Raw genomic sequence first — 16,171 nt, forward strand, 5'->3', positions numbered from 1 at the left:
TGGAGCAGCCCATAATAGCAGTTTTCTAGTGGCGTATGCAGGTAAATGGTGTGTGGTGGTTAGTGAGGACAGCAAATTTTTGGGATTTGCTGGAGAACTTTATGGGTCTCCCCACTACTTAACATTTGTGCTTTATCATTGTTAAATGTCTGCATTAATCCTAGGGGTTAGGATTGCCTGTTGTCTCCACTGGCCTGCCTGATTAGTTTCCTCTTTGGTTTTGCCCGTAGTTGTTGGCCGCTCTTACGTGACCAGGTCAGTCTAGTCTTTCAACACTTCCAAACTGACACAATCTGTTCATCAGGCACTATAGAGAGCTCTTTATACCGACCAAGTTTGTCTAAATCCCTATCTCTGGGCAGAACAGTTCATGGTAGTTTTACTGAAACAATATCCTTTCTCATATAAGAAGGATACAGTAATAAATTAGGGCAAAATCTCTTTACTTATATCGCCTTCATAGGAGTGTTTAGCCAGAGACTAGGGGCCCAATTAATTGAGTTTGTTCCCATGGTACATTTTACCAGAGTTCACTAACCTCCCAATTACTCTTTCCCTCACGATAACTATATTCTCAACTCAAGAATTACCTAAACAGTATACTCAGACATGACAAACTATACTTGAAAACTATGCAAAGTAGATGTTGTTATACAAGTACACATCATTGTATTTTGAACGATGACTCCTGTTATCAGATACATTTATATAACGGGAAAAGGAATTATTATACCACAAGGTATATGTCCAAATCATACTGTGTTAAAATTGTTTCATCTATGTACATAAAAGTACATATATAGAGCATTGTGCCTGCTATTAGGAACTACAACTGTAATATGTGTATATTTATATATCTATAAGTTAAAGTTATTTTAACCACTACAAAATGCACCACAAGACAAGTGTGGATAACAGTCACATAACTATTGCTGCTTCAATGTACATATGGGTATTAATATAGAGTGGCTTAATTGAGAAAGTAAACTTTACCAAGCATCATTTGTAAATACATGTATGTATAAGTTGTTTACATTTTGCTATAAAAAATACCTTCTGTTCTACCCATCCCCCCTCCTTCGGAGTCATCCCATACCTTTCTGACTAACATGAACTCCCAAACACCCATTCAAACTTTTACCTTCTCCTTTTTAGGAGCCATGGCACCCAACTAACAAGCACACACAACCACTATTAACAAAAGAAACGTCCTGCTTCACCTTTCCAAATCCATTTCTATAATTCTATCCCTACTCCAAAACTCCCCTTTTCAAATCCATTCCTATTTTTCTATCCCTACTCCACACAAGAAATCAAGAACAGAAACCTAACACACCTAATGCACAAGAATTGGACATATTATTTGTTGAGTGAAACTCTTTTGACTTGGGTTGAAGGTTCACCATTTGACGGGCCGAAAATATTTGATTGTTTGGTTTCCCCCTGCCTTTTGAGGGAATTTTAATGGTTCAACTGTATGTGCATATTGTTCTCAGAGGCGTTAGAAGAAGGGGTGCAGAGGGTGCTGCAGCACCTCCAAAATAACCATGCTGGAGTTCAAGAAATAAATAAGTAATAAACATGCCTTTAAAGCTTGTTTTATAGCATGTCACTTGTGTTAATGTGTACAAAGACAGAGGTCAGATGTCGAGGGATGTCTTCTGACCAGATTGCTTGTTATTTTAGTAGCATCGAGACTGGTATTTTACTTTATTTTATCAGACTGAAAAGTAAGAGGATTTTGTAAAGTAAACTATGTGACAATCTTGTGTTGTACAGGTAGTGTGAAAGGAGAGACTGTATGTAGGAACATTCAAATACCTCTAAATTAACTGTACAAATATTTGAAAAACAATAATGGCCATTAGAAAGCACATATGAGGTACATTCTTTATCTAATTCTGAATTGTGATGGAATCAAAGATTGGGACAGTATGAAAACAAATCAAGACACTTGTATTGGTGATTCACAAATGATATTTGCTGAAACAATGTTTCCACATGATATTGTTTGCTCACTATGTAGTTGTGTCAGTAAAACTGCATGTCCACACATTTGTAGTTGCCCTTTCTATGGAAAATGTGCTGTCTGAAAAACAAGTGTGCTACCACACCGTGCTTTAGTAATATATTTGTGTCAATGAGCTCCAAAATGCACCACGAGCTACATACTATACAATTCAATTCAAAAGAGCTTTATTCGGTATGTACAACATCCATAAAAGCAAAAACAAAAATTTAAAAACCAACTATGAGACATCCAATGCGTACCTCAGTCCAATTGAATTAAAAGTGTACAATTCTTACAGAAAATGTTTCTGAATAAAATCATCCGATACATATGACAGTCCAATTAATTATCAAATATAATAGATTGCCTAGCAGCAATTTTTTTGAATAAAAGTATCCAGTGCATAGGACAATCCAATGAATTATCAAGTATGACAGATTTCCTAGCAGCAATTGTTTTTAGAATAAAAGAAGCAACTTAAAAACACATACCAGGATCATTAAGGGTAACCAATAAATTAATAGCAGCATACGTTGTTCTCAAAGGAAATAAAAAAAATGGTTTCAAGTAAAAGCATCTTAGAAATTAATACAACTTACAGTATAGCATATAATGTGTGGTACTTTGTTTTGATAGCCCATCACAGGGACACATTTTCATAGTACGGAAGGCAACTAGGTGATGTACTATACCTAATCTCAAGCGGGTCAGAATAAAGCGATGTGATGGCCTAGTCACTACTGTCAAGTAATCTTGAAATCCTCCTCTGACCTCAAGCTGTTGATAAAATACGAGGCTAGGTTGCTTTCCTATCAGTCTCTTACGAGTCTCTATTTGGTGGGCTAAAAGAATATCCTTAATCTCCATTTTGGACATGCTTGTCACACAGCCTGGGTCATCCTGGATTTGAAGATTATATAAATTACGAAACCAGTCATTAATATATTTGAGCCAGGAATACTGTATCCAGAAGTAAGCAATCTTTAATGATGATTTGAGTAAATTTAGTCTCCTCTTTGGCCCAAATGGATCTCCATAGCAATAATGTCCCTAAAGCAACGAGATCCAATAGGTAATTTCGGTAGATGCTGATGGGGGTAGACACAAGAGGCGTTTTAGAAAAGAGTTTTCTTCAAGCTGTAGTGTCTGGCTAGCATTTTGGCCCCAAACACCTGTGCCATAAAGGGCAATGGCAACACATCTGGCCTAATATAGGTCTAGCATATCCTTAATACGATGGGTGGCTAGATTGGTTGCAAATCTAAAAATCCCATAAGCACTCTTGACCATCTTTGAGCGTACATTAGCAAGTTCTTTCATCCATTACTCATTTCATGAGTTAGTTTAACCCAAATAGCAAAAGGTATTAACCAAATCTACTGGGGAGTTCTCTATGTAAACAGTTTTACATTTCTTGGTTTTCTGACCACAGGCCATGAGAAAAGTGTGGGTCTTGTTAATTAATAATTTCCTATTCTTGGTAAAAAAAAAGCTAAAGTTGTCCATTAATTGCTGTAGGGCAACTGGGGTTCTGGAGAGCAACACCGCATCGTCTGCATAAAGTGAGACGGGTAACGGGTTGCCAGCTATTTGTGGTGCATCTGCCTGTGCTGACCTAAGGGCTTTGTCGACTTCATTTAGAAATACAGAAAAAAGTAATGGTGCCAAAGCACAGCCGTGACAAATGCTTCTTTTAACCTCAAAGTGTGGTGTACACTCACCCCGCTGACCATATCGTACCTTGCACAAGAGTTTCTCATACAGCTTTGCAAGGAAGAAAATTATTTATTTCAGGGTACCTAAATTGAGTACGGTAGGCCACAGAATAGAGTGATCAATCAGGTTAAACACACTGCTAAGATCTGCAAATCACTGTTATAGTCTTGTCTGTTTTGCGTGCGTATTTGCCTATCAAAAGTTCTAAGTTGATGCATTGCTCAAGAGTTCCCACCCCTTTTCTGAATCCAAATTGAACTGGGGAGAGTATATCATTTTCGGTGACCCAGTTTTCAAGTCTCATCAATATATTCTGCTCATCACTTTAACTGATGAATCCAGAAGGGAAATAGGAAAGTAATTGTTTTATTTGGTTTTGCTGCCTTTTAAAAAAATATGGATTATCACAGATTGACCCCATGACAGCGGTATGTACTCCGTCACTGCTAAGTTAAAAACTCTGGTTAAAATGGGGCTCCATAAATTTATTTCAGTTTTCTAAACGTCAATGGGGACCCCATGGGCCTATACATTTACCACTCTCCTGCTGAATGGTCGTGGCTGATTTGGTACACTTTGTGATGTTGTGTAGTTCCTATATTACCCATACAGGACCTGCACGTTTGGATAACATAAACTGTGGGTTTGGTGGCAGACTGGCTCTGAGCAGCCCCACCGATAATGTTAGCCTGCTTGCATCAGCTAGCTCACAGTGCCACCACTGTCTCTTCTTATTGGATAGAGAATAGTTCCTGGCAACCTAGAACATGACAACCCTGATCCCTCAAGATCGTGGAAAGAATGTACTACTTTTCGCTCAGTCACTTGTGTTCACTTATTCGCCTCAGAGATACACAGAATAAACAGTCTGGGCATTTCAATAAGGATTTATTGAACAGTTTTTATTCTGGTGTAAAATAGATGAGCTGCAGCAACCATTAGACAGTAGCAGAGATATATGATTAGCAGTACAGTGAATATAAAAGGATAGTATAATTCTACCATCTAGCAATAAGCATGGATAAATACATGGATATAAAATGAATGATAACATTTCTCCTACTCCTACGATGCTTATCTAGATGTACCTAAGTGTAACTAGCATGTGGATACGTGTGAAGGAAAGAATCCCTCTAGGATTTAGTCGAACCCCATCACCTGAAGTGTAACAATGTAAGAGCCTGTTCTGGTCTTGAGTTGGACACCCTGAAAGGAATGCTCAGACCTCTGTCAGCTGGAGCTTTGCATGCAGAAGCCTCAGCGTCTCTGGTCACTGTGTGAGCCTGAACGTCTCTGTACCTTCTACCAACCCTAGCAAGAGGTGCTGTATTTATGCAAAAGGTATCTAGAGTTTCTTTGTCCCTTGTCTCTTTTATTAGCCATTGTTAGATTAGAAGATGATGTATAGGATAAACCTTGTATGTAAACATGGTGCGGTAGGTGGTGTAGCCCCTGACTGGTTTTCAAGAACCCTTATGAATATTCATTCATACCGTGTGAGTCTTTCGATGGAGTTATAGGACTCTATTGTTTAGGAAAAACCCTCCTTCTGTACCCAGGACTAGAACTAGGTAAAGGTTCAATCTTAAAGGCTCGTTACTATGTAGTATAGGCGATAATGTAGGTGACGGTGTATGATATTACCCTGGATATATTAGGGTACCTGTATGAAACATAACAGTGACAAATGAAGTGTTCACAACGCCTATGGCTTCAATGATGTAACATTAATGGCAGCACCCCCACTCTGAAAAGTACTCCAGCACCACTGATTGTTCAATACTATTAGAAATTAAGGAAAAAGGTTAATAAAATGCCTTTGGAGTTTTACACACAAGGAATCCTTGCAGGGTGTGTAGATAATAGCGATAAGAGTTTGCACAGAAGGACATGTTTTTAATAAGGTAGACGATCAATTAAGCATTGATTCTACTCAGTGAATACTACGAGGTATTCTAGCCATGAAAATCAGTTGACAGACTGAAATACGCAAGTTAAGAGCAGTTTATTATCGTGGACATTTACCAAACACTCATGCGTGTTTAGTTTTATCAGACTGAGCCTGTCAATAGAGGTATAAGTGAGATCTTATGAGAGTAGACCTCTTGAAGGAAGACTCGCGGGGCAAGATGGCCGCTGACGAGTTGAGCTGAGTGGTCGCATCACTTTCCTCTCCTGCTCAATGTGACTCAGCAGGTTAGGACGTCGTGCTTCCCCTGATGGCATTTGATGAACTGTGGCAAGGTGGAGTAAAGGAATACTGCCGATTTAAAAAACAGCTTTGTTTGAACAGGGCAGCTCTGAACTGGGTAAAGTCGTGTATCTACAAGCTGGTGAGAGCGATAAGAGGTGTAGAGGACCCAGCGATTGAGATGCCTCCCAGACCATCGCGGCAGGATAAGCGCAGAGAGATGGCAGATCCTGAGACGAAAGGATCGGAGAATGGGGTGATAGGGAAAAATCCCGGAGCAATCCGCAAGGTGCCCGCTATAACGCCGAAAAGAAAAACAGAAGTCCGCGGTAAGACTCCAGTGCTCCCAAAGAAGACCCCAGATAATTCTTCGATATCTAAAAGCATTAATGCATCGGAACTAACCCTGAAAGAAGGCAATGTCTCCAAAAGCAAAAATAAAGACATCGGGATGCGTCAACCTACCCTGATAGAGGTTTTTTCCATGGTCACCCCCGGACAGTCTGTGGAGTTGCTGGAGATGCAGGCATCGGGAGAAAGCGTCTGCGAGGACGCAGCAAGAGCGGCTGACGCCGCTGAGAGCCTGGTTGCTAGGCAACCAAGTCAGAGTGCTGAGACAACAGAATTCACGGACGTGAGCAAAGAGACTACTGAAGCAGCGTTGGAAGGGGCAGCTAGAGCGCCGCTACAAGCAGATCAGAAAGCAGAACAGAAAGCTACAACAGACTCTACAGGGACTCGAACTCGAACGGCGGAGTCAGCAGGTACAGTGCCAGCGTCGGTAAAAGCGGTATCAGGCAGAGATATGGGGAGCCCCCTTGGAAATGCTGATATGCTGGGTGCTCTGATGCTGGTGGAGGCGGAGATGGAAGAAGTGAACAGAAACACCCAACACAAAAGAGTTAAAACCTGGGGTAGCAATGACAGCCGTGAAACCATGGCAGGTGAAAGTGGACAGGGGAAGAGCTACAAGAGCAAGCTTTTAACAGAAAAACTGGAAGGCGGCTCGATAGAAGGCGAGCACTTTTATTCAGTAAATGAAGACTCAGAGTCAATAATATCTTCTGAGGAGAACCAGGATGAGGAGGTTGATGAGGAGATTACAGACTCTGGGTCCAGCACCTCCTGCAAAGCATCCACGCAAAGAAAAAGGCTCTCAAAAGTTAGGAGGCGCACTTCAGAGTCTCTCCCCCACCATGATAGACGATTACTATGGGATTATTCAGCTACATCCCAGGTCTATCAGGATAGTGGTAGTGGTAATGATAGGGGTCCTACTCCTGACACTGTACCCCAGCAAAACTCTTTTGAAGTGCTATTTGATACCCTGAAGGAGATGCAAGCAGAGGCAAGAACTGAAAGTCGGAGAGCAAGACAGGCCTCAAAAAAGATTCAGGGCTCACTGAGGAAAATAAATAAATTGTATAAAGAAGTAGAGGTGAGAGTTACAGAAGTAGAAGAATGTACAGGCAGATTGGAGGACGACGTGGGAAACTGGCAGGCGTTTAAGACGGAGCAAGAGAAACTGGCAGAAGACATGAGTTGGAAGATGGAGGACTTTGAAAATAGGCAGAGACGGAACAATGTGAGACTCTTGGGTGTGGCAGAGGGGGCAGAAGGGCAAGATGTCAGAAAATTTGTCGTTAATCTCTTAAAAGGAGCTTTCCCAGAGTCCCAGTGGCAGTGGGGAAGGGAAGTACAGAGGGCGCATAGATTCCCCTTTATGATAAGGAAAACTCGAGGCATGGGAGGTTCAGGTGGTGAGACCCAGGGGAACCTGCCCAGGGCAATCTTGGTTAATATAGGGAACTTTTTACTGAGAGAGGAGATAATTGGAAAGGCAAGGCCAGATAGTAGAAGGTCTTTTGAGGGTACCACTTTCTTCGCTAGGCCTGATTTTTGTCATGTCACCATAGAGAGGAGATGGAAGCTTAGGCAGATGATTGCTCCTTTTCAGGCTTTAGGCTGTGAAGCATATCTCCTCTTACCCGCTAGGCTCAAAGTAATTGTAAGGGGAAAGGCCTGGATGTTCTCTTCAGAGATTAAAGCCAAGCAATTTCTGGAAGAAACAAGAAAACAGAAAGGCAGTTAAACAGAGGAGGGCCAAGGTATAGAGTACTCCACAGGTTTTCTGAATTTAGGTACAAGAAGGCGTGGTAGCACAGCACAACAGAGGGAGAAGCAGGAGAGGGATGCGATTGGCACACCTCAAGGCGGGCACTCATAGGTCGACTGACCTATTTGCCTGTAAGGGGGGAGGGAGGGTCTAGGGGGGTAGGGGGGGGCAAGGGGAGGGGTAGGGGGAAGGGGGGATAAAAGGCACGTAGGTTGATTTCTGTTTTGGCATATCACACTTGGGGAAAAAATGTAATAGAATGTACACAATATGAGAATAGCAATGTATCAGATCTAGAATGTATACAGTGCAAGAGGAAGATTGTAAGGTATCAGCAGATACAGAATTTTCTTAAACATTTAGTAGTTTCACTGAAAGGACAAGGGGTGCTTCTGTATGGTGTGTAGAATTGCCTCAATAAATGTATGCAGGCTTAATGAAATAAACAAAAGACTTAGAGTAGCTGCTTTCCTCAAAACATTGCGCCTGGACTTAGTATGTCTGCAGGAGACCCACATAGAGGGTGTTAAAGGTCATCTACTAGAACACATGGGTTTCTCGTTACTAGGAAACTCTAAGCAAGGGACTAAGACCAGAGGAGTGGCGGTTTTAGGGAGGAGTGCAGATGCAATAGTGCAAAGAAAGAAGGAAGATCAGTGGGGGAGGTGGGTTATATTGGAACTGGTTTTCAAGGGTAATACCTTCACGTTGGTTACAATTTACGGATCAACAGAGGATGACCCAAATGTTTTTCAGTACCTGGATGTCGAGTTAGCTCAGTGGCCCGAACCAATTGTCTGCTGTGGGGATTTCAACCTACACGACCTTAGTAGTTCATTTGTTCAACATGGGGGACAATATACAGGGAGGAAAAAAAAGGTGTATAGAGCACTTTCAGATATGGTCTGTCATAATTCCCTGGAAGATCCCTGGACAAGGTGGCATCCACACCTAGACGGTAGTACATTTTATTCAGCTCCACACAAGGTATTGGTTCGTTTGGATTACTTTTTAATTTCGAAGAACCTGATCACTGATTCAAAAATTGAAAGACATCCACGACTAGTCTCAGACCATAGTCCACTGGTAGTGACACTTAAGCTGGGCCAGAATCAAAAGAGAGATGTTTCTTGGACTTTTGAACGAGCACTACTACAAGATCAGGCATACCGGGATTATATGAGCATATGGATAAAGGACTTCTGGGACATAAATAGAGGGACAGCAGCACCGGGGGTCGTTTGGGACTCATTTAAAGCGGGGATTAGGGGGGAGACACTGAGCTTTGTGTTATTTAAACAAAAGAAGGAGAAATTGAGGTTTGATGAAATTCGACAAAACCTTCTAAAACTTGAAGCTGACTTAGCAGTAGCTATAACGCAGAACGCCCCACTCGACGAGTTATTACTTAGGATCACCATAATCAGAGCAGAAGCCATTGAAGGTATGGCTAAAAAAGTAGTGGAGAAGTATCTGACTCAGAGGGAGAATGCATATGAGTTCAGTGAAAGGGTGGGGCACATCTTGGCGGCACGGAGCAGACAAAGGGCAGCAAAATTTGATGTTAAGCAGATTGTTGATCCACGGGGCAATTCATTTACAGAGGCTGGGCAGGTAAGGGAAGTTTTTAGACAGTTTTATGTAGATCTTTACTCCTCTGATAACATAGGGGGTGCGGAAGAGATAGAGGGATATTTGAGGGGTGTTCTCCCTCCTAAAATTGAGGTAGAGGACAAAGATGAGTTAGAAACCACATTCCAACTGGAAGAATTTCTCAAGGCTCTTGATAGCCTACCGTCTGGGAAGGCTGCGGGGCCAGATCAGATTCCATTGGAATTTTTTTAAGTATTTCAAACGGTATTAGCAGCTGATATGTTTAATGTTATGGTACTTGCCCAGAAGGGGGAATCAGTACCTGACTCCTGGGGGGCTGCGGGCATCATAGTGATAGCCAAAAAGGGTAAACCAGCAACGGCCCCAGGCTCGTATCGACCTTTCACCTTAATGAACGCCGATGTCAAGTTGTACTGTAAAATGCTGGCTAAAAGACTATCAAGGATTATTGAGAGATTGGTTAGTCCCTCACAGCATGGGTTTATCCCAGAAAAGGGCACAACGCAACATGTCAGGCAAGTAATTACCATGTTCGATGCAGCAGGTACTCTAGGAGACCCTATGGCAGCACTCTTCTTAGATGCTGGAAAAGCATTCAATAGGGTCTCCTGGAGTTATCTATGGGCTGTCATGAGTTGGAGTGGTATAGGGGATGGTTTTACAAAGGCTGTACAAACCCTTTATAAAGACCCAAAAGCTAAGATTAGGGTCAACAGGGGGCACTCTGCCTGGGTTAAAATCAGCAGAGGCACCGGCAGGGTTGTCCTTCCTCTCCCTTAATATTTGCGCTTTACTTAGATCCTTTTCTTCGCCGAATAGAACAAAATCCGAAGATACCGGCAATGCTGATGAATGGCTGCTCGATAAAATCGTTGGCGTATGCTGATGATGTGGACATTTTGACACCCAACCCGGCAGGGGCTATTAGGGAGGTGGAATTGGAAGCCAGAAAGTTCGGCCTGGTATCGGGTTATAGTTTAAACTCCTCGAAAACACAGATTGTAGAGAATAGGCATGTAGATTGCAATGATGGCAGGGTGGTTGGCTCAGCAGTATACTTGGGAATTGTGATCTCCGCAAATCTAGAAAGGGTAGTAAAGAATAACATGACTCCTTTAATGACACAAGTAAAAGCAGACCTGACAGACTAAATAATTTACATTTGTCTCTAGTCGGATGTACGAATATAATTAAGATGTTGATTCTTCCTAAATTTCTCTTTCTTTTTAGACCCATCCCTTTATTATTTGTATCAAGTTGGTTTAATGCACTAGAGGTGATTATGAATAGATTCATATGGGCGCACGGGAAGACACGGCAGGCTTATAGGTTCATTTCCCTCCCGAGAGAGAAAGGTGGGTGGGGAGCACCAGATTTTAGATTGTATTATATGGCCGCATCTTTACAATACATGCAGGGATTAATTGGGAGGGCAAATCTTGATAGAAGAGTATCCAGCTTCTCCACGGAGGTATATGCTATAATACTCGGGCAGAAGCGGGAAACTACTTGTTAAATAGCATCAATTTTGGATACTTTGAAAGGACAAGGTACAAAACAATAGCTGCCGCAGTGAATATTTGGAATGCTTTTCTGAAAAAGTCTAAATTAGGTAGATACAATAGATATGTTATGATGTATAAAAATAAGTCGTTTCCCCCAGATGTATTCTCAGATACAGTAATGGCAGATTGGGTTGCAAGGGGGATCACGCAGATTGGTGACATCGTTAACTCTGAGGGAATGATGCAGTTCAGCGACGTGAGGCATAAGTATGGCCTGGGAAATAGAAGTTTTTTTTAAGTATCTTCAAATTAGGAGTTTTCCCCTTTAGTAGAGTACTTTTCCCCTGACGTCTGCCCGTATCGCCTTTTGTGTATTGGTAGTTTTTTAGGTAACAAGCAGGGTGGAGTTGCTGGGTTCAGTAGAAATGATATTCTTGAGAAAATAAAGATTTCGGGGGACTGTACAATACGATCCTTTTACGCAATTCTCGTAAAAGGAAAAAATGATGATTTGGAAAAACACAGTAATAAGTGGGCTGAGAAATTGGGTGGCGGCCAGGGTTGGTTTCAGGAATCCCAAGAACTAGGTCGAACAGTTCTGTGTTCTGTGTTCATCCCCTTTGCAATCACAGCACTATAAAACCCTTTTTTCTTTATACTTTACGCCAGCCAGGATTGCAAAGTGGGGTGGTAATACGGGTGTTTGTTGTTCTAGATGTAATTCTCTAGAGGCAGACAGCGTTCATATTTTTGCCACCTGTCCTCAACTGCACACACTAGTGAGGGATATAGAGATGTTTTTACATAGGTCACTGGGAATACAAATTGTGCTCACCCCATCTTGGATACTTTTAGTGGTTGGCGCAGAGGAGGAAGCAATACCACAGGATTTTTTGTTTGTAGCTATGGCAGTTTACAGATTAACCATAGCCAGGGCATGGCTTGATAAAAATCCGCCGGGAATGCAATCCTGGCTGGCCAATTTATTATCTGTATATAATTTGGAAAAGAATATCTATGCTCGGAAGGGTAAGAGGAAGAGGAACGTGGGCTTAAAAATATGGGATCGAGTAAATAAGTGGAAATAAAGACTGGGTAATCACTAAATATCTGGGGTAAAATGTATGGGTTTGTGTTTGCTAAGACTGAAAAAAAAGTTAATATACTTTGAGTGTGTACTGTATACAGGTAAAGGTTTTGAATTGTGGAAATAATATGTGAAATATACATGTTGAATTGTGAAAAAGTAAAAGTGTGTATAACTTGGAAAACAAAAAAAAAAAAAATGAGAGTAGACTTCTTATGGATCGTATATGTAGTTTTCTGATTTACATCCACTGGCAAATAGTTTAACCTACTGCTTTAGCACTAAAGCATGTAACTGAGAAGTGTAAGTTCATTTTATAAATGCTAATCTTCACATATTACCATTCATTTACTGGTGACCTGACCCATCTTTTACAGTACAGGTAGAACGTTTTGTTAAGAACGTGAAAGCTCATTTGGGATTTTTGAGTAATATGCAGTGTAACATTAACATAATTCTATAATTGCTCAAACATAAAAATTGCTAGTTAAACTGTGCTTATTCGATCTCTGGGATTTCCCCTTTAACAGGCTTCACACACTCATCCGTGAAAACGAAAACATAAATAATGGAGCATTCCTTTTAAACGGATGCCTCTGTCAATTCAAACCATCATTAGTGCCTACCTCAGGAAGGAATGGTTCGGCTATTGACCACAGATGTAAACTAGGCCATTGTTACGCAAACAGGAGGCGCACCACTGGTCATGTGGCGTGCCGACTATGCTTTAGGGGTGTCAGTTTTCCTTGGGGGGGGAAATGAATCTACAGTTTAGTTTTACAGTAAAGGAAAAATCGAAATGATGTGTCCTCATTCTGTCTCGATTCTGAGTCAGGCAGAGTGAAATTACGGCTGAGATCTTCACTCCAACTGAGTCAGAGTTGGAAGGTTTTCCCACACTAATTGTTACCGGGTGTGGGAGGGCTATACCTGACTTTTCCGGTAGGTACTTCTTACTCGAAACATCGCATGAGGCTTTGGGTGCGGCAGCCGCCACGCCTCGTTCCATACTTTTTTTTTTTAACAGGGTGAAGCGCACAATGCTCTCTGGTGGGAAAAGCTTCCTGTTACCTCGTCTACTCGCCCTGCGCCTCCCTGCTCCATTTCGCACCAACAGGCCTGTGCAAACATTTTCCACCTGCTCAAGGCATGTGACAAATGTATGCTGTTAAACCGTACAGAACGGCGAATTCCTAGTTTTTTACAACCAGAAGAATCAATGCACACAGTAATTCTCCATCCCATGGGGGTTTTCTTGTGATTTCATGTTACTGATGTGGAATTTCCAGATTTTAATGGTAAAATCGCATGTGATTTTACCATTGCTCCAGTTCCTTGCAACTTCTTTTTATAGTATTAATGTACATTGAAATTATTTTTCTTCTTTAGTGTTTAGATGTGTGAGTCTAAAAAAATTGAAAGGTGTGTAACTGAGTAATGTCACAACCTATAGCGAGCCATAGTATAGATTACCTGGACAATCACCCTGCATATTTGAAATGATTTTGAGTGCTTTTATTTAAAGAATTGACTGTTGTTAAATGTATTTTAGCTTTTATCCATTTGGGTAGTAAGTAGAAGGATTGTTTCTGTTTATGTGATGCAAGATCGTTCTCTATCACAGGCCTTAAAGAGTTCCCTACAGGAGCATCAGGACGATATTAACTATCTTAGCAGTACTGTGGATGCATTGTCTGTTAAAGCACCTCCAGAGGTCAGGCATAAATATCAATCAGAAATGGAGGATGTCCTTGGGCGCTGGAAGAAATTGTCATCTGTACTGGTGGACCACTGCCAAAGACTCGAGGACCTGATGGGAAAACTCAAGCAGTTCCAGGTGAGGTTGGCTCTCATAAACTGCAGACTGTCGCCAGACTTGCAGTTTTCGGAAACTTAAATTTACAATGTTGTTTTCCTCAAATAAAACATCCATTTATTTGTCATGTTACAAGCAGGGAAAGCAAGATGAAATAAGAATGCTTTCTGTTATTTGGTATTTTATTAGAGAGGGCTTCTGTGTTTGGTCAATAAACTATATATTTTTTATCTTTTCCAAAAGAAAATAAATGTGGTTGCAACAGCATAGGGGCACGTTTGTTTTTGTTCTTCCGTATGTCCCTGTTACACTGTTCTCTCTACAGGAGTGGGCTGGGAGGTATCTGTTAATTGGAGAACAAGTCTAAATCACATTGATGGAGCAAAGCATCAGTATGATCGAGCCTTCTACCTCTAACTGGATGTTTAAATGTAATACATCGTTTGATTTTGTGATGAAATATATGACAGCTGTTTTCCTTCAGTGCCTGTTGATAAATACTTCCACAGCAATGTTTGGTTTAGTGAACCGCATGCTCAGTCTAGTCTTGTAATTTACACTGTAGCTGGGTGTGACATGAATACATGAAGAGCCCGAATGAAAGCTGACCAATAAATTGTGGGACTCTTTATGAAACATCCCCTTCAACAACACATATGCAAGCTAAATCTTTAAGTAGCAACAGTGCGGTGACTTTGCCTTTATCCATGGGCAAGCAAAATTCATGACGTTTGCCAACGAAGACTTATTAGATTCTCCTACCCAGATGAGACCTTGTAAATGCAAGGGACTAGATATTGGCAGCTCCCCCTACACCTCATAATTTCTCACTTTATACCAATGCTGACTGCTTCAACATATAGTTCACTCACTAGTGCAATGTTATTGTCCTTCCCAAATCATAAAAGTTAGTGAGATAAATAAGAGACCAGACAAGTCTGTTGGTATTTTGAAGAAGCATGTACCTTGATTTTATTTAATGCATAACATAGGAAATCCTCCCATTTTCTCCTACAGTGTGAGATTAAAGCAGAACGTCCCAAATAGTATTGCGCTGAGAATTCACAATGTTCCTATTTACATTCTTGTGAGTGGGCAGGCATAGGAAGGCACCAAATATATGCACGGCAAAAGATTAAATACCTAAATACACCAGCATGATACATATAAATAACATATTTACAAAACCAAAGACCAGTTTACCGCTTAGTACATCGCCCTTTATCGGGGCTCCCATGACCCTAGCTGGGCACAGTCCATGAAAATATAAAATCATGGGTAACCCAGGAGTAGAGCTAGAAGTTCCGAACCACAAGCTGGTCTGGCCTCCTTTTAACTATCTCATACCCACCTGAAATAACGCAAATCTCCTGGCAATCCTGCGGTAGGGCTAGAAGGCCTGGACCATCAGCAGGTAATCTGTTCCACTGACCAGCCCAGTAGCCACCTGAAACTCTCATGAAGAGAGTTGAGGTATTTGGCTCTAAATTATAGAATTTTGCTTTCTTGGCACTCATTCCTCCACATGGTGAGGAGGTCACTCGGTGACCATGCCCTACTCTAACCCCAAAAATGTAATTTTCACTGAAACAAGCCCCCTGAAATATCTGATTGGGCAGGTCATGCTCTCCATGATATATTATGATTGAGGTAAAAAATGACCATATTAATACGCTTCCATATTAGGCTAAGATGAAAAGCATTAGGTGATCCGACCAATTTGCCAGGCTTTGTGAAGAGTCATAGGTCATGCTGACTGAATTAATACCTAGGGACTAAAAAAAAATGAGGTTTTGTTTGTGACATGTTTTAGCCCCACCCAGCAGTAAAATGGGAATATCCTGGACCAGTATAGTTCCAGTGCCTAGTACTTGGTAAGAAAGAGCGGGAGAGGACATTATAAATTCCAGTATTCACGAGAAGATTCAACCTGGATATTGAGCATACTCAGACTAGAGGTTTTGGATAACAAATGCCATCCTCAGCTGTATCAGTAACCATTTAGGTTGTAATTGAGCATGCAGGGGAAGTGACAATAGAAAAATCTTGGTGAACTGGAAAGACCTGCAAATATATACCATGGCTTCTAGAATGCAGAAATGACAGAAAATATAA

This window comes from Lissotriton vulgaris, chromosome 8 (genome assembly GCF_964263255.1).
Source record: "Lissotriton vulgaris chromosome 8, aLisVul1.2, whole genome shotgun sequence".
Classification (NCBI taxonomy): Eukaryota; Metazoa; Chordata; class Amphibia; order Caudata; family Salamandridae; genus Lissotriton; species Lissotriton vulgaris.